The sequence below is a fragment of the Orcinus orca genome, chromosome 18 (assembly GCF_937001465.1).
Source record: "Orcinus orca chromosome 18, mOrcOrc1.1, whole genome shotgun sequence".
In the NCBI taxonomy this organism is placed as follows: domain Eukaryota; kingdom Metazoa; phylum Chordata; class Mammalia; order Artiodactyla; family Delphinidae; genus Orcinus; species Orcinus orca.
Genome location: NC_064576.1, coordinates 22453439 through 22478687, shown reverse-complemented (window position 1 = coordinate 22478687; position 25249 = coordinate 22453439).

Genomic DNA, 25249 nt, shown 5'->3' with positions numbered 1-25249 from the left:
TTTAGATCATAACTCTGTTTTTATAGAAATATAGTCTTAATTAAAATATTTATGAATTTTATTAAAAATTGTCATATATTTATTACTTGGATGATGAAAAATATGTAAAGCCTAAAACCTGAAATAATACTTATTTGTCAAAAAGATACCTATAATTCAATCACAAAGCAATAAATATCTATAGTTTAAAATATAAAATGCTACTACATGTCTATGACATTCAAAAAGGGAATAAAGGTTATGAAATAATTTTGTGATGCACTTGAAAATAAAACAATGCTATTGTTTTATAAAATTAGTCTTTTTGATTAATAGTTATCAAACATGATCTCTTAATTTTTTATGTAAAAAATAATTGGAATAACATCTAATTGACTGTGTCTTTTACTGTAACAGACTGTACTCTTTGTAAAGATAGTCCTTTCAAATAATTCCTATTTCAATTACCTATTTCAAATAATACACCATTTTATATATATATATATATATATATATATATATATATATATATATCCAGTTAACCTCCTTTTATTTCTACATTGGGATATCTTTTGTGTATTCTTAAAATTTTTTCCAAATATATCAAAAACCTATGCCTGGAAGATACTGATTGTGTAAGCATACATTCTAAGCAAGTGGTATAGTGTTTTGTGGCAATGTTATTTTCACATTTATCTTCATTGCAAATAGGGACCAGAGAGCAGATCACCTAGGATAAACAGGGAGGCACACCAAGGAGACCAACTTTCTAACTGCCAACCAATCCCAAAGGAACAGAATTTACAAAAAAATGAGCCCTGCTCATCTGGAGGTCATATTTAATATTAAATTGAGGGACTTTCATTTAGAGGTGGATAAGGAGCTGAGTATGGAGGGGAAGGTCAAGGAGTTTACTTCTCTTTTCCCACTCACCTGTTGAGAGGTAGTGTGGTATTACAGATATTATAATAGGTATTTTGGAATCATAAATTTAGGATTAAAACCAACTTGGCTTTAAATCACGGCTCTCTAATTAGTAACTGTGGGATAACACTGCTCTAATTTTCATTTTTCTTATTACAAAAGTAGCACATTTTTTGTGTGCTGTAAATCAGATGGAGTATGTGAAACAATCTAATAGAAAATGCATTGAGTTCACTACTTCTGCTACATTTTCCTAAATTAATTCTTTGTAAGTCATAGTAAACATGTATTGGAATTTGTATCACAAATGCTTCAGCAGAAGTTTGATACTTTTCTACATACTCATTTTACTCTGTAATATATATGATTGACTTAAATTTAAATGCAATTCTAATTTCTCTCCTTAGAGTGTTTCTTCTGGAAAACCTGTACATCCTTTTTTTTTTTTTTTTTTTTTTGCGGTACGCGGGCCTCTCATTGTTGTGGCCTCTCCCGTTGCGGAGCACAGGCTCCGGACGCGCAGGCTCAGCAGCCATGGCTCACAGGCCCAGCCACTCCGCGGCATGTGGGATCTTCCCGGACCGGGGTACGAACCCGTGTCCCCTGCAACGATAGGCGGACTCTCAACCACTGCGCCACCAGGGAAGCCCCTATACATCCTTGGTGATAAACATAAAATGTCTCATTTACTCAGTGTGTATAAGCTAAGTGCTGTTTTTATTCTGTTTTTTCCAATGAGGAAGCTGACACTAGAGATGAAACAACATGCCCAGGTTCACGCAGGCAATAACAGATGGAGACTGGATCTGAAGTTAAGTGGAACACACTTTTTTCTGACTTCATATATGAGTACTCAACACATGAAACTGAGAAAATATCCTTTCAGTTATTGTAGAATTACAAAATATCATGAGGATTTTCCATATCAACCTGCCAGAAAATTTTACTTCTTTTTGCCCCATCAAACTAGTCCTTCAAATTTTGTTTCCACTTGTCAATTACAGTCACCCATTCTTGTATTGTTCCTGGCTCTGTGATGGCCATACCAGCCTTTGGACCAAAGAAAGCTATGTCTGCTACTAATGTCCTCCTAGGCCAGAATAGATGGAGTCTCATCTATTCTGAATCTCTTTATTTTTACTGGAGATTTTGATGTCTTGATAATATGCCTTGTCAACCTGCCCCTGCTATTGCTATCTAGCTAATTCTTTTTTTACTTTTAATTATCAATATTTGCTTTTGCCCTACGTGTACAACACACAAGTCAAACTGATCTGATGAATACAAAATTAAAATGAAAATCTACTGTGCACCACATCCCATTCCATTTCCCAGAAATAATTGCTGCTGTTCTTGTTTCTATAGTGATTACAGCCACTCTCTCCATGGGTAATACCTTTCTCTCGTTCTTGCTGACAATTAAAAAATTGAGCATAAAGCAGACAACTCTCATCTATTCCACGTGGCCATTTTCAATGACATCCCTAACCTCTTGCAAAAGAATCCCTCAAAAGACACCAAACTGCAAAAAAACTAGAACTCTCTCATCTCCTTTTCTCACTCCCTTTCTCTCTCCATCTTGCAACATGCTGGTGATTGGCCTGATATATAGTTTTGAGGAACAGTGTTTGGGAAACAAGGAAAGAGATCAATGCTAATAGCTCAGCAATTGGTGTCAAAATACACAAGACAAAAGGAACCAAGTAGACAAAATACTAGAGGAAAAATTAAGATAAATGGCCAGACAAATGATCAGAATTCAAGATTTCTTTTAAAATTATAGACTGATATTTTTTTCTTTAAGTATGTGTCCATAAATTAAAAATGTTTAAATGGAGTACTGTCTAGTCCCCCTTCTTGAGTTTGTTGATGTAAAATTGCCATGAAAGAAAAAGGGAAGGGGGAGGCAGTGAGAGGCAGGAGGAAAGAGATAGCTGAGAAGCATAGCTAGGTGGCAAACCAGAGATCAGCTTAGTTTCCCACTGAACTGAGTTTGATATGGTCATGTATTCCTTAATTTTTCCTCTCAACAGAGTAGACTGTGGAAGGTAATCAAGGCAAATAGATACACAAGGCAAACTGATACTAGCAGCAGCTTTCCATGCTCCATAAGCTACTAAATATCTTATCTGCTGGTGACTCCTGTTTTCTGTTCTCCTTTCTATAGCAGGCTTACTCCATTGTTTTGTTTTGTTGTTTGCCCTTCTCGCTCTCCCATAGGTAAGATTTGGGGAGTAAAAGGAGAAACAGTGTGTAGGCTGTCTATTATCTTGATGAGAGAGCCTGATTTCTGATTATTTCCTTGTGTTTTAATCATCCACCCTGTGTTGTTCTATAATATTCTTTTCTTGTGTCTTTAAATTGTTTTCCTACTGGTTGCTGAAACATCAGAATTACTCTTTGGTTGGTTTAACGTGATTATAATTATTATGTTCTTGACTTTTTTTTGCTGTTGATTGCTTTGCTGAGTTCTGTACCTTCACTTCTGTCTTAACTCCAACTTCTCAGTTCTTCCATGGTCCAAATTGTTGAATTTCTTAGATTTCTGTCAAGTACGCCTCTCATTTATTCTGATGACCTATCTTCCTGTCAAAACTATGCTAAACCTCATAATCCAAGGCTGAAAAGCAGCACAACAAATAAACATAATAATTTGTGAGGTGAAAACAATTTAATTACTGCTCCAAATTGGTGAAGAATGATTTTAAATAATTTACATTTAAAAAATTCTCATATTATGGAGACATTTTGAATTAATATATGGCTTTAGTAATTTTCCAATAACCAGGGTGTTTATGAACTGCCTGGTCACATGAAGAACTGTAAAGCAGAGTCATTCAATAATTGAAGAAACTTACTACAAAGCATGACATACATGGATCACTTTCTTACAATGAGACTTGGAATACAGCTGTAGTTAAAGGCACACTGAAACTTATTTTTAAAATCATAACTTGCAATTACATTAATATATGGCTTCTTAAACCATTAAGCAGTGACCTGATCAGGATAAATAGGTCAGTTTTTAGGAACTAAAATTGTTCATTGAACACATTCTAAACTTCATTGGATTAAATGAAATAACACCAACATTTCACCCCTTAATATATTTGTAATTAAAGTTATATGTTCAAAACATACCACATAATTTAATAAATATTTTATTTTGAACCAATCCATGGGCAAAGCACTTCTCTAGGTACCAGCTGTGATAGAATGAAGGATAAAATATTGTCTTGTCCTCCAGGAAAGGGACTTAGAGTCTTGCAGGAGATAAACACACATAAGTGACTACAATATAACGGGTCATGATAAATAGTGCAATAGACTCCAGTATAAGAAATAATGGTTTTTTTCCCTAAAACACAGAGCAAGCAAGGAAGGAAAATTTATTTCAGTCTCTCATGAGACCTAAATTGCAGCCAGGAACAAAAGAAACTGCAGAGTTGGATTCTAGAAATGCAACTCAGGGAATATCTAAAGAGCATGTAATAGTTAACATTTTGCTGAATGTAAGTAACAAAGTTAGTTGGGCTAGTCTCAGTTTAAAGAGGAATTTGTTGTAACATACTGAGGCATCTCACAGAGCTCAACAACAGGAATTCCACTAGATCTCAGAAAGCTGGAGTCAGGGATTCATCTGTCAACAGATTTCTCGTTCCCTCCGTGGTCTCTGTTTGCCTTTGTGAGAATGCTCATTAACTCCCTTCTCTTTTCAAAACGTAGGTTTTTCTTTTATGTTTCACCTGATCTAACCTGTATATTGACAGTTTCTTGTTTTTATATGTAAGGGTTTCAGCTACCATGAGAGATACTGGACTTATTTTCTAGTTCTATTTTCTAACATTTCTAGGAAGAGATTGATTTACACAGTTTGGCTATCGCGGGTCCTGTGAACTGGAGTGGGGTTGTAGGTATTGTTCCAATACAGAAGAAGCTGCAATCGAGTAGGCAAAAAGAAGAGGGTCACTTTCTAGAGCTGGAATGCTTAGAAAGTAGGCATTCCTGTAAGTGTCCACTAGAAGATGGATAAGTCTGGTTAATACTTCTGGAAATGGTTTAGCTATGAGGTTCCTAATCAGGTGATTACCCAGGAGTCAGTTATTATGATATAGATTCATAGTCTATGAATATTAATAACCAAGAATATTCGCTAGGTTGTGGGACAAAGGCTAATTTCCAGTGATAAGACCTGGCAAAAATAAATGAATACAGCAGGACCAAAACCACTGTATAATTTTCAGAGCTGCATTCAACTATTGGAGGAGGAAATAGGGAAACTGGCAAAGGATGACTCCTGTGTTTTTGGCTTGAACAACTGAAGAGAGAGTGGTACTAATTTCAGAACAAGGAACACTGGCAGGTTAATAAACTTAGGTGGAGAAAATAACTTGTTCCATCGAAGTCATGTTCAATTGTAAATGACAAATAGAGATAAAATAGGCCGTTAAGAAGAGTTTTAAAGTCTGGAGGGCAAGTGGACTGTTTGGACTTGGAGGAGAGCTGGAATAATCCTCCCATTTACCAGGAGGGATGACAAAGACCATAATTGCGACTGAGGCTGGGTTTGAGATTTAGAGATAACAATTTAAGAGAGTTCCTTCCCAAATACTTTTATTTTCTCAATCTGAGATGAAGACTTGGGAAGAGGTATAGCAGCTGGATACAGAGGAAAGAGCTAAAGGAATATAATCTTGTTGGTATAATTATCCTGGTGCTATTAAGAAATTGTTCTCAGCAATGTGAGGAAAAGAAGCTTAGAAAATGTTTACATTCCAGTAATACTATATATAAAGCAAACATCAGAGTAGCCTAAACTCTTTTTCAAGCTTAATGCAAGCTCTATTTCCTGGACTGTGCTAATGCCAATTTGGTTAGGATGGAAACTATGTTTCCCAGACTTTCTTCCGCTCTATGATTCAAAGTTAGAAATGATCATAAAGAGACTTTGCATGAGATTTGGAAGGCAAAACTGAAGCAGTGTCCATTTTTCTACAAAGGTCATTGTGTTCAGATATCGTGAAAGGCACAGAGGTGGGCCCCAGCCATTCTCTGTTCTGCATTCAGGTTGTCTTCCCAGCTTCTGGTCCTGTTGACTAATAATGGTCTTGTCACCCCACCCCTCGGCTGTGAAGCTACAGAGGTATTCGCTGCACAGAGTCCCTCTTCATGAGCTTCCCCCTTCTTAGGAAGATGGACGTATTTTTTTTTCCATTATCTCTTCAAAGGTCCATATTGTCACCTGTCAGTCCTTCAAGTAGAGTCTTTAGTGGCTCTGACTCAAACTTTCCGATTGCCCCTTCCACTTTTGTATAAGCACTTCCACTTCCCAGCACTTCCTCTTTCGTATAAGGTTTAATTATTTTACTAAACCCCTTACTACTGAAGTACTCATCATGATTCTGGTTTTCTCACTAAACCAAAGATATTATTTCTGATTACAGTGTTTCTCTTTAATATTCAAGGTTAAATTTCTGTGTTATACACTAGTGAAGACCTTAAATATTGATATGGGCCTCAAATTGTATGCAAAGAAGCTACCTTTAGGAGTTGAGATCGACGTTTCACCCAGGAGAACAAAATGCTTGGTTTGCATGCAGCAGCTCTTTGGTTGAGGCTGATATTTGATTTTCAGGAAAAGATACATTAAAACAATTTTCTTCTAAGACTTACTTCAAATCAAGCATGTGCAGAATTTATGGATTTATGGTCATCAGTATGGAGAATACATTTATTTACCTGGATTTCAGATTGCAATATCATTTTAAATGTTCTAAGAGGGGGCAAACACTAGTTTATGGGTTTAACGTCCTTTAAAATGATAAGTCAGATACAAGTTGGTAACCCTTGGATGGCTGCTTCATATTTTCTTCCTAAACTCATTTAAAACTGTTTCAGGCTTCAAAACTGAACTGACTCAGTGATGGCCACAGTTAACCAGTTTAATTATTGTGTCTTGTCTTTGGGATTCTGGTGATATTCTTGGCCCTAGCATTACCACTTGACTTATTTCTGTATTTTCCATTGTAGAGATTTTAAACAATGGTTGTAAGGTATCTGGGAACTCCACTGAGATCAAAGAGTGAGACAGTTGATGTTATCAATGAACAGATAAAGATATTTTAAGCCAATGTTTTTTACTTTTTTCTTTTAGAATCAGTTAGCATGTCCATTTTTAAAAAGAAGTTTGCATCCAGCCGGCCAAAAATAAACAAGGAAAATGGTAAAAATAAATACATAAATAAAGGAAGGAGGGAAGATATGCTGAATAAAATGGATTCTTAGAGGCAAATCTAGTATTACATGAAAGTAAAATAGGATCAAATATCTACCTAAGTAGGGTAGTTCTAGGGAATAAGTTTTCTTTAATTGTTATTGGGGTGGGAAAGGATCTTGGCCCTAAAAAGTGAACTACAGAATTTTCAGAAAGTTAATGAGAATGTCCTGCCTAGGTGAAGCTAAGGTATACAGAATAGTTGCTCCTTAAAATCTGTAAACATGAATTTAATAATCTGCATAATTGGGTAATCATAACTTGATAAATAAGGGAGTAATTTCAGATGGTTAGTTAAATTTGGACATATTTGAAAGGTATGTATGAAAAACGTTTTTAAATCATTTAAGTAACATCAGGTTTTAAATTGACAGAGTTACTTTGAAGTCGAAAACAATAATGGTTTTCACTATATGGTAAATGCCTGTGAAATAGGAGGAAGTTACTGAAAGACCCTGAAAGACTGATAGGTCAATTAAAAAGAACCATCATGGCCACAATAAATGGAATCAAGTTACGGAAGAATTTGAAGGGCAGCAGTGGGGCCTGGAACCCATGCCATCCTGTTTCAGATTTAGGCAATTCGGATGGCATTGCCAGTCTCAGCTTGTCCCAGGCATCAGAATGAGACTTGGAAATTTCTGAGGAAAGCATTCCAAAGTTTGGGTCCACTGAGGCATGAAACCTGTGCAGGAGCCCATTTGCCAGGGTCTGAGGGAAGTTCTGCTCGTGATAACTTCCATTGACATCCATTTACTTGTGCAAATTCCTTTAATAAAATCTCTACAAGTTTTTTGTAACACTTTTCTTAGTTGCAATTTTGTATTTGTGTTGTCATTCCCTGCCACCCCCCACCCCCCAATCCCCTTTGGCCATGCTGCTGAGCAGCCTGTGGGATCCCGGTTAATCCTAGTTCCAGGGATCAAACCTGGGCCCTTGGCAGTGAAAGCGTGGCATCCTAACCACTGGACCGGCAGGGAACTCCCTGTTGCTGTCATTCTTAAATTAAGAACTTTCTGTGCTAATACACTATAAGTTTCATGATGGCACAGGTGATAACAGGTTTTGTCTTATTTCTTTATCATCTAGTTCAGACTAAGTCATCTTACAATAACAAATCCAAATATCGTTAGCTTACAAAAACCAAAAATGTATTTCTCATTTATGTTAATGTCTTTTACAGGTCAACCTTGGCTGTGTTCCAACTCTTCTTCATTTCTGAATCCAAGCTAAAGACACAGCCTCTGCCTGTAATTATTCAGACTCACACACATGAGAAAAGAGATAGCAGAATCTCGTGGTGGCTCTTAAAGCTCTTGCCCAGAAGTGGCACATGCCATTCACAGTTACATTTCATTGGTAAAAGCAAATCGCATGACCAGCATGAGTTCAAGGGAAGTGTCAATATAATCCTCCGACAAGAACAGGGTTGGTTCAAAGGAGAAGCAAATTTTCTTTGATAATATCTAACAGAATCTGTCCTCTTGTTCAAACATTTAGTTTCCTCCTGTAAGCACACAAAGAAATTCTCTTCCTTCCCCTAGGTAGACCACTCAAAAGTCCCATTCAGTCATGGCATAGATTCAAAGTTCAGGATCTTGTGATGGTCCCCATATTTGACTTGAATGTGGTTCTTCTTGATCCAGATTTATTTATTTATATTGTTTACCTATATTTACATCTCAGCATGTTTGGTTTGTAGTAGTTGCACAATAAATGTCAACTAAGTGACTAAATAATTCACAAAACAAGGCAAAGAAGAGTATAAAGTGTTATATAATATAAGCATTATAGAAACTCAAATGATGAGATCAATTAAGATTGTTATTTCAGATTTATTTAATCTGAAATAACAGATTTATTATTTAAATTTAATTTATTTAATTTAATTTATTATTTATTTAATCTGAAATAACAATTCAGATTGTTATTTCCAAGCCTGGGAAAGTAGGGCATGAGATGGTAAGAAGTTGGCATTTCCAGAAAATGGAGAAGATGAGGAAAGCCATCAAAGAACATTATCTGTATGAGGCAAGCTTGATGAGGAATCTGAAGGAAAATGATGTCTTTTTATGAAAACAACTATGGTTTCTAACAGCTGATATAAGTTTTTAAATTATATATATGAAAATCTATTTTTAAATATTTCTAATAAATAGACTGAAATATTCTTTATCTAATGCATATCATTTTTTTGTATAACTAAACTAAGGTTGCTCATGTTTCCCTCAGAATCTTTGTTCTCTTATCAAACACACAGAAGAATATTCTCATTACAAATGACACTGGCAACAGCAAACTCACAAACAAAATATTCTGGCTTTACCCTCCTCATGGTGATTTATGATCATGTACTTAAAGTGTCTACCCAAAGCATTAAAATGATTGAGCATCCCGAGATCACAAAATAATGCTACTGAGAAGTTAAATGAATGATAGAAGAATTCTAAGAGGGCAATAATGGAATTTCATTTTATGACTGCACTGACCTTCTCTAAATTTCTGCTCAATTCTTCCTTATCATTTCTGATATGTTAGTCTACATACCTAAATTAAACACCTGTCTGTAAACTAAATTCATTTACACAGGAGGAAAAAAAAAATGTTGAATTCACCATATGCGAGTTTGTTCATAAGCTTTTAAACTTTAAATCTTGATGCCTCTCCTGTGAACAGTAATTAATCAGACATGATGAAGCAACTTCAATAAGTACTGAACTGACATGTCTTTGGTGTATTTCCTCTATCTCATTCAACATTCAACAAATACATATTAAGAACTGGCTATGAGTAATTCCTTGTGCTGGGTGCTGAGTTTTTTATTGAGGAATATGATAATGGAATAAAATTCATAATGCAGTGCTTTGCCTCTGCGATGTAGTAGATATGAGACCTTAGGCAAGTTGTTTAACCCTTTCTGTGCCTCACTTTCCTTATTTGAAATACTAGGATGTTAACAAATCTCTCTCTCAGAGCTGTTATTAGGAAAAATGAATAAATGGATGTTTGCCTGGAATAGCATCCAAATGTTAGTTACCTTTTATTAATATTATTAGAAAATTACAATAACAGTGTGATTAACAGATATAATATTGATAGATATCAATCTCTACAGACTGTAAAGGAGGGCTTAACTCTCTTTTAGAATGAGGTTTCCTGGGAAAAGTAATTCTTGAACTGACTATTGACATCAGATTAAGAATTAACCTGATTGGGGCTTCCCTGGTGGCGCAGTGGTTGAGTGCGCCTACCGATGCAGGGGACACGGGTTCGTGCCCCGGTCCGGGAAGATCCCACATGCTGCGGAGCGGCTAGGCCCGTGAGCCATGGCCGCTGAGCCTGCATGTCCGGAGCCTGTGCTCTGCAACGGTAGAGGCCACAACAGTGAGAGGTCCGCGTACCGCAAAAAAAAAAAAAAAAAGAACAGTGTATGCTACAAAATAAATGTACAAGAGCATAACGCATTTTGAAAATTGCAAGTCATTGTGCATAGCTGGAACCAAAGTTTCAAGAGGAAAGCTTATGTAAATGGTGCTAGAAAATATTTCTCAGGGCCAGATCAGAAAATAACTATTTCAGGTTAAGCTTTTTACCACAGTTTTTGTTATTTTACCTATAAATATACAATAGCATATCACTTTTGGAAAAAAGTTGTGTATGGTATGTGGAAAGTGGGTATCAAGGTTAAAAGTATTAAGATAATAATTTAGGATGTTATTATAAGCCTCAACTATTTCAGTTGTTTTATCATATGTGTCCCCAATAAAAATATAATTGGCTGCTTAGGCAATTACTTACGGTATGGCATAAACTGACACTCTAAAAACTATTTTCAGTCAGTTAAAAGCTTTCTGTGTGTTGCATTGTAATTTTCACTGACAATGAAAAATCATATATTTTATAATAATTACTTACTCCATTAGAATTTCAAATCGAAACATTTAGCATACTTAAATCTGTCGTTACAGCTATCATCTATGAAGAGATCACATTAGGGTTAAGGTATTAAAAACAAAATCCCTAAAATACCTAACATCTTTTAATATTCAGAATATGTTATAAACTCTCAGAATGATAATAATGTTATTTCGTATCTTACCTTATATATTATATTGTTTAGCTGATACAATTGTTGTTTGGACCAAATTACAGAAGCAAACACATTTTTTTAAATCTATTACTCAAACGTCACCTCCACCTCACTAGCAGGTGGTCAGCTCTCCCTCAGATACTGTTTCATTGCAACCTCATTACTAACCTGGTCAGTTAACTGAAACTCAACTGCTACTCATTTGACTGAAGGTGACGGCAGAGATGCTTAGGAGTTTTATTCTATAGTTATTTGTTTATATTTGGACATTTGGCTTTCTATTCCCTCAGGATACACACTTCACCAGAATAGTCTAGGAGGGGCATATTCAAGTTATCTTAAGTTGTAATGTGTGGTTCTAGTTAGAAGCAGTGGGCTCCTCTGCTCTCAGACTATATTGGCATATCTTTCTAGCTAAATAGCTCAACACTTTCTTGCTTCAGTTGCATTGTTTCCGTGAGCACAGAATCTACCATTGTGATTTGACATCCAAAGCATACCCTCTACATGTGTCTGCCTGAAATTCTTTTTTATATCTGAATACTACTGGTGTTCCACTTAATTTCAAAGAAGCCCCTTAGTTCTCAATGTGTTAAGTCTCTTGATCAAAATAGACTCTGAGTTAAGCAGGAAGGAGGGATTCTACTCAACATTTCAATTTTAATTTTTTTTAATTGCTAGAGACAAACACAACTTTCCCTTCAATATGTGTCTCAAACTCTAACGTGTAGTTGAAGAAGCTGGTGAGCTTGTTGGACAGGGAGATCCTCAGGCTTCACTCCAAACTTCCTGCATCCAAATCTGCATTTTAGTAAGATTCCCAGGTGATTCACATGTACATTAGAGTTTGAAAAATCAATGGCTTATAGGGCTATTTTTATTTACCTATAAGATCAAAGACAACACCTAAGCATGTACTATGATTTTTCACTCACATCTAATACTACATGTGTATAGTGTTTGTTTTCCTGATGACACTTTCTTACTGAATACTGTATTTTCACTAATTCTTTTAAGCTCCCAGACAATGAATGGGCTACATAAAATCTAAGGAATAGCATTTACTGTTATAATAAAATAAAAATAGCAATAAATTTGATTGCCACATTAAATATATATAAGTTCATGATGTTGCATCATAATTAGGTATAATTATAAGTCCCTTGCAGACAGGATTATAAATGACTTTAAGATAGCCATATATATATGTTAGCAGAAAGAAGAAACATGCTATTAGGATCCCCCCACCCCCATCCAAAGACCTCTCAAAAACAGTATGAATGCTTCACCCATCTAGCAGGAAACACCATAACTTTTTATTCTGGAAATGTTTTAAATGCATCCATTTCTTTAATTTAACATTTACTAATAACAGGGATTGTGTTTGATGCCAAGAAACTAAATGAGACACAGCCTTTCCCTCAAGAATTTATAAGTTTTTTGTGGAGCCAGACAAGCAACCAGAAATGGTTTCTCCAAGAGTTCAGAACATGTCACCCTGTAATATGCCACGTTGCCATACTCATTATATTGAATTAAACGTATTTGAGAAACAGCCGGTACAAGAAGGCCATTCTCACCCTCATTTGTCTCCCTGAAACAGGAGGTAAATCTCTTATGTGAAAGGTACCGTCCCTGTACCAGGAGGGTAGAAGGCATCCTTATTAGCAGAGACAGGGAATTTAGGGCTGAGAAGGCTATATAAACCAAACTTGTTACTTCTTCACTAACTTAATCCTCCAAGCCCAAACCCCTTTGTCTTGTTAATTCTTTACAAATTTATTGTTTCTTTGGCTAAAAGGTATAAAAGCTTCCAGCTCTGGTCATTTTTTGAGTCTCATATTTTTATGGGAATCCCGTATGTATAAAATTAAAATTTTTCCCTTATTAATCTGTCTTATGTCAATTTAATTATTAGATCAGCCAATGAACCAGTAGGGAAGAATGGAAAATTTTCCTCCCCTACACTTCAACAGAGAAAAATGCATACTGGATATACAGGAATAAGCAGAATACTGTGGAAACAAATAAAAGATCCCATTGTCTTATATAATCAAAATAGTATTCATAGACATGAACACCTAGAGTTAGATGTTCCTGAAGGAATATAATATGCTAGCTTAAAGAACACATGGAGCATGGAATGTATATCCAGGTGGAGGAAGAACATGCACAAAATTATACTGCTGTGCAAAGGCAGTATTCATGGCATAGAGAATGTCTGAGTTCCTGAGCGATTTGCAATAGTAGGTGAAGCTTATGAAAAGCTGGTTGGGAGAGAAGTAGATTATAATTTTGTCTTACTTACCACACTAAACGATTTTCATACTCACAAAACAGAATTTACTTCTCTTTTCCATGTCAGGCAGAAACCCTATTTTCCTGGATTTTGATCTAGGGAAATTCCTGTTCTACATCGTACAACCTGTGTAATTTAGAAAAGAATAAATAATTTCTTCAGCAGGGGTTTTAGCAAAGGGTCTTTTGGGTTCTAGCTTGCAACTCCTGGAGATAAGCTTGTGGAATTCCTTTCTCCATGGAGGTAGGTTAATTTAAATACCTAGTTTGCTCTGAGCTGTGGCATCAGTTATTTGAGAAGGAATTTACTCACTGCCCTGTCACTCTCTTATGCTACTCCATCTCTCGGCTGTTGCATAAATATAGGTACCACAACTATACCCATTTCATTTCTTCTTCTTTTGCCAAGTTTATTTATATACATTGTTAGAATAAGCCAAGTTACATGACTAATGGAAGGACACATTTAGTGTGTTTTACCAAAATGTATCAAAATCTGCACTAGAGCCATGGAAGAATCCAAAGAAATTAATGGGAAAAAAGTGGAAGCTGATATTTTAGCTGGGACACGTATCATCTGTGTAATACTGGGCAAAACCCTTAGAGTTTCTGAGCCAGTTTATCTTCATTTGAAAATGGTGGATAGTGATATCTGCCATACAAAATTGCTCTCAAGAACTTAATCAGATTATGTATTGAATGGTTGGAAATCAGGTTATTCATAAATGTTGTAGACAATGGAAAAGTAACTATTTCTTTATCCCATGCTTAGTGCTAACAGTTTTGGAAAACATTAGATTTAAATAAATTTACTTAAAGAGAAGAGAAGTTGTGATTAAATATTTTACCGCAGTGACTGAAAATTTGGCCCTGGGGTCAGAATATTTTTTCCATGTGATTGCAGAGCAGGATGCTAGTTGCAGAACTTTGTATAAGTTTCTTCATCCATCAAAGCCACAATGTCATCATTTATAAAAAGTGGATATCAAGAGGATTTATTTCATAGAGTTTTTCTTTGGATTATATAATAATGTATGTAAAGCATGTAACTACTATCTGTTAAGTGTCTGATATATAACAATGTTAGCTAATAATAAGAAAGTGGATGGGAAACTAATTTCAAAATGTTTGTTCATTAAAAGAGGATTATTTGTGAAATGAGAGAACAAGTTTAATATATAACAGTATATAGTCAAGGATGCAGAAATGTTGGTGAGAAACTATTTAGACACAATATAAAGTGTCTGCGAGCTGAGTTTGTTCATATTCTCCTTTTCATCCTTAATACCTAGTCACTAAGCAAGGCACATAGTAGGCTATTTTTTTAAATTATTTCATTTTATATGGATGGAAACAAACTGAGTTGACCTCACAATCCTTTGGCAGAACAGACTTGTCCATTGTGATAAAGTCTCACTTGCATCCCACCCAAACTAGTCACCTCCTACATTGAGCTATGTTCAAGGTGAAAAGGACTGAAGTGCAAGATGAAAAAAAATGTGGTGAAAAATTTAAACAATAGGCATCTTAGATGTAGAAAATGGACCTGAGGACACGGGGAAGGGGAAGGGTAAGCTGGGACGAAGTGAGAGAGTAGCATTGACATACACTACCAAATGTAAAAGAGGTAGCTAGTGGGAAGCAGCTGTATCGCATAGGTAGGTCAGCTCAGTGCTTTGTGACACCTAGAGGGGTGGAATAGGGAGGGTGGGAGGGTGACTCAAGAGGGAGGGGATGTGGAGATATATGTATACATATAGCTGATTCACTTTGTTACACAGCAGAAACTAATACAATATTGTAAAGCAATTATACACCAATAAAAATATTTAAAAAAAAAACAATAGGCATCTTTTCTTGTGATTCATACTTCTATGGCTGTACACATATGCTTAAGGATGTGATGCAGGAACCTGATATCACCACTCTTATACAACATAGTTTTGGAAGTCCCAGCCACAGCAATCAGAGAAGAAAAAGAAATAAAAGAAATACAAATTGAAAAAGAAGTAAAACTGTCACTGTTTGCAGATGACATGATACTATACATAGAAAATCCTAAAGATGCCACCAGAAAACTACTAGAACTAATCAATGAATTTGGTAAGGTTGCAGGATACAGAATTAATACACAGAAATACACAGAAATTAATACACAGAAATCTCTGGCATTCCTATACACCAAAAATGAAAAATCAGAAAGAGAAATTAAGGAAACACTCACATTTACCATTGCAACAAAAAGAATAAAATACCAGGAATAAACCTGCCTAAGGAGGTGAAAGACTTGTACTCAGAAAACTACAAAACACTGATGAAAGAAGTCAAAGATGACATAAACAGATGGAGAAATATACCATGTTCTTGGATTGGAATAATCAATATTGTGAAAAATGACTATACTACCCAAAGCAATCTACAGATTCAATGCAATCCTTATCAAACTACCAATGGCATTCTTCACAGAATTAGAACAAAAAAATCCTACAATTTGTATGGAAACACAAAAGACCCCGAATAACCAAAGCAAACTTGAGCTGGAGGAATCAGGCTGCCTGACTTCAAACTATACCACAAAGCTACAGTAATCAAGACAGTATGGTACTGGAACAAAAACAGAAATACAGATCAATGGTACAGGATACAATGCCAGAGATAAACCCATGCACATATGGGCACCTAATTTGTGCCAAAAAAGGCAAGAACATACAATGGAGAAAAGACAGCCTCTTCAATAAGTGGTGCTGGGAAAACTGGACAGCAACTTATAAAAGAATGAAATTAGAACACTACCTAACACCATACGATAAACTCCAAATGGATTAACGAGTTAAATGTAAGACCAATAAACTATAAAACTTTTAGAGAAAAACATAGGAGAAACACTCTTTGACATACACCACAGCAAGATCTTTTTTGACCTACCTCCTAGAGTAACAGAAATTTAAAAAAATAAACAAATGGGACTTAATTAAACTTTAAAGCTTTTGCACAGCAAAGGAAACCATAAACAAGACGAAAAGACAACCCTCAGAATGGGAGAAAATATTTCCAATGAAACAACAAAGGATTAATCTCCAAAATATACAAGGAGCTCAGTATCAAAAAAACAAACAACCCAATCCAAAAATGGGCAGAAGACCTAAACAGACATTTCTCCAAAGAAGATATACAGATTGCCAACAAACACATGAAAGGATGCTCAACATCACTAATCATTAGAGAAATGCAAATCAAATCCACAACAAGGTATCACCTCACACCAGTCAGAATGGCCATCATCCAAAAATCTACAAACAATAAATGCTGGAGAGGGTGTGGAGAAAAGGGAACTCTCTGCTCTGTTGGTGGGAATGTAAATTGATACAACCACTATGGAGAACAGTATGGAGGTTCTTTAAAAAACTAAAAATAGAACTGCCATATGACCCAGGAATCCCACTTCTGGGTATATAACCTGAGAAAATAGAACTGCCATATGACCCAACAATCCCACTTCTGGGTATATACCCTGAGAAAACCATAATTCAAAAAGAGACATGCACCACAATGTTCATTGCAGCACTATTTACAATAGCCAGGACATGGAAGCAACCTAGATGTCCATCAACAGATGAATGGATGAAGAAGACGTGGCACATATATACAATGGAATATTACTCAGCTAATAAAACGAAATGAAATTGAGTTAATTGTAGTGAGGTGGATGGACCTAAAGTCGGTCATACAGAGTGAAGTAAGTCAGAAAGAGAAAAATAAATACCATATGCTTCATATATATGGAATCTTAAAAAACTAGTAATAATAGTGGTACTGATGAACCTAGTTGCAGGGCAAGAATAAAGAGGTAGACATAGAGAATGGACCTGATGACATGGGGTGGGAGGGCAAAGCTGGGGCAAAGTGAGAGTAGCATCGACATATATACACTACTGAATATAAAATAGTTGACTGGTGGGAAGTAGCAGCATAGCACAGGGAGATAGTCTTGGTGCTTTGCTAAGACCTAGAGGGGTGGGATAGGGAGAATGGGAGGGAGGCTCAAGAGGGAGGGGATATGGGGACATGTGTATGCATATAGATAATTCGCTTTGTTGTGCAACAGAAATTAACATTGTATTGCAAAGCAATTATACTCCAATATAGATCTATTAAAAAATAATAAAGTAAGAAAACAAAACCCAAAAAACACATGCTATATTCTTCTCAAAAAGTACTTACATATATATGTATGTATATATATATACACTTTATGTCTATTTGGTTATAATTCTGTTCTACTTAAAACTGAAAAGCAGGAAATACAACTTTAGCAATTACAGTAATAATTAAAATGGATATGCTAACAATTTATATTAGTTATTCATTAAGAGAAAGAGATGTTATTAATTTAGATACATCTTTAAATGGGAAATTCTTTGGGGATAGAGATAAATAGAAGTTTATGCAAAAATTGTGTAATTAGTTATCTTACCTCTTAATTAAAAAAAAAATCTTGATGTATATTTCTTTAGTAAGTGTCTAGAAATGTAATGTAACTTTCTAGGTAAGAAAAATTCTCCACAGGAAGTAATCATTTAGGAAGAAAAATCATCCGAATGTAAATCTAAAATCCTAGGGATGTAAAACTTATCTCATTCCTTTCAAAAGGCAAACACATACCTGAATATATTTGGTATTAAATTTGCACTCAAAGTATAACTGGTTGAAACAAACTGTAACATAAAGCTAGTCTGACACTGAACTTGTTCAAAGTAGTCTCTCTGTAAGTGAGAAAACAAGTATTTCCATGAATTACAATATATTGGTATACAGACAACTGTGAAACAGAACAGAGAGAAAAGGAAGTGATATTAGAAAAGAATTGGGCCCTGCTACTGGATTCTGAATCTGAAAGCAAGTAGTTAAAATTTCACCTTTCAATAAAGTTTCAAAGGAAGTTATCTCCCAGGATATTCTATCATAGAAGTGTGTTGATGATCATGGAATAGAATAAACTCTACTGTGTTGATATCTAAAAAGCATGTATCTGAAAACTTTAAATTCAAGCAATTTACAGAATTTTACTCCAATGGTTTCCAAAGTTAGTTGCTTGTAGCCAATAGGCGTACAATAATATCTATTGGCAGCAAAAAGAAACTATCCAACTTCTATTTATATGCAATTTTACCAAAAATAAGAGAATTGTCTTTCCCAACACTTAACATACAGATTTAATCTCCCTTGCTAAATGCCAGCTCCAATAAGTGAAGTATCCTGAGGGATTAGGGGACGTTTTGCAGTATAGAGGGATTGAAGACAGTGCCACTAGAATCTGTTCATTCTCAGTGTACTGTACTATGGAAAGAGCACTGATGAATCAAAGGTTTGGAAATGTTGACATATTTATACGATTTTGTTACAGAAATTATTGCCTGTACAAACTCTCACATTACCTGCATGGGAAATTTAGAAACTTTTTTTTCTTGCTTCTTTCAAAGTTTTGAAATGAAAGTTTCAGTTGGTTTAAACCCATATCATAATTTTTAAATGATATCTTCCAATTAGTTTCAAGGAGAACGGCTACCCACAGGGAACTATATTCAATATCCTGTAGTAAATAATAATGGAAAAGAATATATACATACAAACATATATATATATGTATAGATATAACTGAATCATTTTGCTGTACACCAGAAACTAACACAACATTGTAAATCAACTATAGTTCAATAAAAACAAAACCAAACCAAAGAGAACAACTATCAAGGAGGGTGACAATTTTCTTTCCAGAGTTAATAAATTCATGCAACTTGTCTATTTTTCTGATTTCAATTTATTGATCTTTTTTTCCTCATAAGTGACAACAACTTTCAGGTATGATGGTCAAACCAGAAACAGAGGAGTATTTAAGACAAGAGTTATTTAGTACTCCCCTCTTATTTCCTTCCTCTACCACTGCAGACTAAGGCAAAATATTTTCCAAGACTAATTTGTAGCTTAGGGTTGACTTGTAACCCAGTTCTAACCATTAAAATACAAGCAGTGGCTGTGCTGGAAAAGAATATTAGAACATGCCTCGTCAGTCTTTTGACTTTTGTGCCCCCTTACCGTAAAATTTCACCTCTAGCCTGGATAACAAATATAATGGGAAAGATGCAGCAACCATTGTGTGAACATGAAGATGAAAGTCACTTACTGGAAAGGACAGAATTGGAAGACAGAGGGACAGTAGTCCTTGAAAACAACCTTGAACAGATTCAATAGCTCTGGATTTCCTATTTTTGCAATTCTTAAAACAAGAGAAAATGAAACTCTTATTTGTTTAACTTATTTTAAAAGCATTATTGCTTAAAACCTAACCTATTTCTAAAAAATATTTTTAGCATTGATGTACATTAAATTAAGAACCAGACTTTTACATAGTTATCATTGACACTAAATATCTATAAATTATTATATAAATACTGTTGATGTCTACTTAATTAATAGTAACTAATGCAGAATCTATACTGTAAGTACTTTTACCTATTTTTCACTCCTTTTTATATTTTGCATATTTGAAAGGCACTGGATATATTTGTATAGTAGGAAATGTACTTTAAATTCTATATACATTCAAAAAGAATTATCACAATGTAAAAGTTCAGAGAGCACTAATTTAAACCATTTCTTTAGCCATTTTTTTTCAGTACAGTATCTATTGAGAACTCATTGTATGCTAGGCCCTGTGGTGTGTGCTAGCAAGGTAATTTAGTCAAGTAGTTAAAATATGACTTATGTTATTGGTTGAAAGGTGATAGGAGCAGTTATATGACTAGTATTATAAAAGTGTTTTAATCTTTCCTTTTCTAAACATGTAAAGCATTATACACACTAAGGAACTGTGCGACATGTGTGGCTTCTTAGCATATAAAGACACAAAGTCATGCTTACTCTTAAAGTCTTCCAACAACATGGAATTCATATACAACTCATTGCTTTCATTATAATTACCTCTTTACTCCAAAGGTATGTCTTCTCAACTATGATTTGAATACTTCAGAACAATGAGTAACATTATCCATTCACCATGTATACCTGGGTCTATTACTATGCCTGGTAGGCAGTAGGTATTAAAAAAAAATCTGATGCATAGCTGAATACATTAATTCATTTATTTGTGTAAGAGGTAATTACTGAAAACACTTTGTGATAGAAAGGATTTCAATGCAATTGGTGTAGCAAAGATGACAAGAAAGAGTTCTAGCCTCTGAGAGCATACAGTTTAGTTAGGAGGGCAAAAATTAGTACATGATGTATTGAGTAACATACAGATGTACGGACAAGTAAATTATAAGTAAAAATGAAGGAACTCTCATACCTTTTTGAGAGAGTCAGTACAGAGTGTATTTGGACTGAACTTGATAAAGAGTGGAAATTTGCCAAGTGGGCCAGATAAAACAATCCATCCCAGGAAGGGAGAAGAGTATGTAAAAATACAGAGGGCCTGACCCATTGCAGGTACTTAATAAAAGTTTGTTGCATTGAACTGAGTGATTCTTACCAGAGTAGACTTGTTGAGGCCAGGGGAAGAGGTGTGTCTTGGCAAAGTGTAAACCTAAAATAACACTGTTCCTATGTCAAGGTTTTAGGTTTGGGGATAGGTGTTTCAAAGTAGTTCATGGGAGTTTTGAGATTTTTACTAATCTAATTGAATATGCTCTTGGTGCTAGAGTATAAATATATCCTAAATTGAATTAAATGAAAAGGCACAGAGCTTCATGATACAAATGTTAGATCTTTTGGTATAGTACCTGAGTTTCTGTTCATTATTCTTTTTTCCATCTATTTTTTTCTCATTCATTCAGATTGGGTCAGTTTTTTAGTTCCATTTTAAAATTCCCTGATTATTTTCTCTGTCTCTTCCATTCTGCTGCTGATCCCATTCACAGAGTTTTTTGTTGCTGTTGTTTTGTTTTGTTTTAATCTTAGCCGTTGTATTATTTTCCATTTGTTTCATCTCCATGTCTTCTATTTCTTCGCTGGGTGTTTCTGTTTCTGCATGTTTCAAGTGCATTCATAATTGCGTACTGAAGCATTTTTGTCATGACTGCTTTAAAATATGTATCACATAATTGTAACATTTCTGCTAGCTCAGTAAATCTCAGTAATGACATCTATTGATTATATATATATATATTTTTCATTTAGTTTGAGAACTTCCTTTTTCCTGGTATGACAAAGTTATTGATTGCAACCTGAATATATTTGTGCTATATGTTTTAGTATGACAAGAGGCTATTGATTGAAATCTGAATTTTTTGTGTGTTATATATGAGTTTCCGGATCTTATTTAAACTTTTCCTTTTAACTCACTTTCTCTACAACACTCTTGGCAAGGGAAGGGGTGGCACACTGTCTCATTACAGACCGGTGGAGGTAGAAGTCTAAGAAGTCCAAGCTTCTTTAGAGATGGGGGTTGCTCTTATTTAATGCTGAGCAGTGGTGGGCATTCCAGCTTCGCATGTAGTTACCAATGACACTGCAGTGAGGGTGGACTTTCTGGCACAGAATATGGTAATGGTCCTGATTCCTCCCTTCTAACACCACCTCATGGTAGAGGGAGGGCATGCCTGTTGCCGCCAGTGAGGGGTGGTCCAGTCTCCCCATGTAGTCTCCTCTGACACCACAGGGTGTCAGGGATGAAAACCTGAGATCACCATTTGTCACTCAGCCACCACCCTGGTGGGATGTTGGGAGACCTCATTACAGCCTAGGAAGCCTAGGTTCCCCGTTCAAACTTTGCTGGTGTAGCTGGGTGAGGAGACACAATTTTGCTTTTGCTTTTCTTCTTATTTTTTCTGTGGCTTTTGGCTCTGAGAGAGCAATTACTTTCTAAAAGCTTTCTGTTTTGCTAAATTGCTCTTTTTCCTGGGCTTTTGTCTGGAGACAGTAGGCTTTGTTAGAGCTTTTATTGTGCCTACCCATTGGCACTTGTGGCTCATTCATTCCTTCAGCTCTATGTCTGGAATGTATGAAGTAAAAAGAAATCAGAGAAATGCAACATACACAACTTGTTGCATTGAGGAAAAATATTTTTTCTCTCAGGAAAGGAAGAGGGAACACACCATCATGTCATTCCTTGGGTCCTGAGGTCACGAAATGTTCTACTTTTCTCTCTCCACCTTTCAGAATCTTCTTATGTTTTGCATACAATATCCAGGGATTTTAGTAGCACTTAGGGCAAGGAATAGGGAAAAGTACATCTGTTTTGTCTGACACATGAATCATATATAAGTTTTAAGGATAAGTTTCTTTTCACTTAATATAGTAGTACTAATAAATGTTATTAAATACATTTTCTATATTTAATAAATCAAACAACTTTCTGGCTTTATTAGCTATCTCTGGAAAACTTTTGGGATAATAAAATAAGTCAAATTTAGGTTCTGCAATGGTTGAATTGTAATTAATACTACTGTACAAATTTTTTCAATTATTTACAGTTGATTTATTAGCAGCCTTAGGAAGACTGAAGATCAGAAAATTTATTTCCTAAATAAAATTGCTATGAAATAGAGTTAAATATATAATGCTTATTGTTGAGATTTTTAAGTATAATTCACTATCATTAAATGTTATGTCTTCAAGGAAATACAGTTGTAGAGGGTCCCCATTAAAAATTAATACAACTGCAACTATCTTCCTCAAAAAAAAAAAGAAAGAAAAGAAAAGAAATAAAAGGAAGATTACTAATCCTTATTTTCCTATTCTTGTGCTTTTTTGTAGCTATAGAGATCAGGTCAAATCTTGAATACATTGGCACCACTTCAGTGATACTTCAACAGCCTACCTCTTTTCTCGACCTTGAATAGAAATGTTAATTGGAAACTTCCTTTTAGAGAAAGGCATGACTCAAAATTGTGATTTTCTTTATTTAATTGGGAGTATATCTAGAGATTTATAGCTCATTATTTTAGTGAAAATAAGAGAAAGAAAACATACACAACTGGTGCACTGAGAAAAAAAATTTTTTTCCCCCTAAGGAAAGGAAGATATTTTCATTCTTTTAATTCCTAAATAATTAAGCATCTACTATTTAAGTTAATTGATAGTCATATAAAAATAGTTTGTCATGACAGAAACCTGAGCAGCAAGCACATTAGCTTGAAAGGTTTCTGCACCCATCACCTACTTTTATGTCAGGGCTTCAGAAGCATTGAAATAGAGGAAGGGAATTGCCTTCCAGGGTTGTCTTTACAGTTGTCAAACCTGGAAATAATATGTTAGGTGTTAGAGTACTCTCAGACATTGTAATTAATTGAAGGTTAGCTTACTGACAAAAGACTTCACAGAGTCATGTGTTGGGAATTCATGAAATAGCTTAGTTTCTCTTGTCTTTCGCACAACCTGCTAGCACATTTCAAATTGTTCCTCAAAAGACAGATTACAGAAAGAGAAACTCAGCCTCTGGCATGAACTGTATTTTATAGCTTTATAAATCATATATGTAATTATATAGTCACCTAGTGTATATATAGCTGTATATATGTGTACACACACACACACACACACACACCCCTCTAATAATATTTAGTTTACCGTGGTTAGAGTTCCAAAGAATATCAAGCTTTCTTGTGACTCCAAAGACATTAATGATGTCCAGGTTGTAACTAATCAAACCAATAAATCTTAACAGATATCTGCTGGGATAAAGGATGTAAGAGAAAGCAGTTGAAGTATCTGTCTTCCAACACTATTATTGTATAAATAAAGTTTAATCATATCGTAGCATTGGATGAGCAAAAAGGGGATTCATTTCTTTTAGAAATATTTCTGTTAGTCCCTCAAACACCATCACATTGATAATAAAAATGACAAATGACAATCTATTGGGTTGGCCAAAAAGTTCATTTGGGTTTTTCCGTAAGATGTTAAACCCGAATGAACTTTTTGGCCAACCCAATAGAAATGTATGGGAAGTAAATCCCATTTGTGAAATGGAAGAAAATCTTGTGAATCAACTACAGAAATGAAGTTGCTAAAAGTAGGTCAGAAGGATACATCCTGCTTACTTCTCCCATTACCCAGACACCAAAAGCATTAATGAATTGTATGAATTTAAAGTAAACACTGTCCATCCTATTTTCATCTGACAGAGTGTTTTTAATGTGTATACGTTAGTGTATATATATATATATATACACACACACACATATATACGTATATATATGTGTATATATATAAATATATATATACACACACACACACACACACACACACATATATATATATATATATATATATGTACATCAAGAACAATTATTAGTGTTTGAATACCTTTGGATTGCCTAGATGCATCTCAAACTCCCGTCCCAACATCACAAGATTGAAGTTAGGACTGAATCTCTTAAAAATAATTTTTTTTCATCATGGATTTTTTGCATTAATGTAGATTTTTAAAATGTATCAATATATGTTTGTTACTGTTTTTTGACCTCCCCATCTTAAATGTGCACCTGAGATGACTGTATACATACATACTCAGTCACCTCATACATGCCCAATATTTGAAGTTGATGCGTGGAGTGTTTGACTCAGACACATCTTTTCTTTCTCCTTCAAGATGTCAACTGAAGAAAAACACACAACCTAAAAGTTGGAGTTATGTTTTATTTGGATAACTTACTGAGGACTATAACCTGGGAGACAGTCTCTCA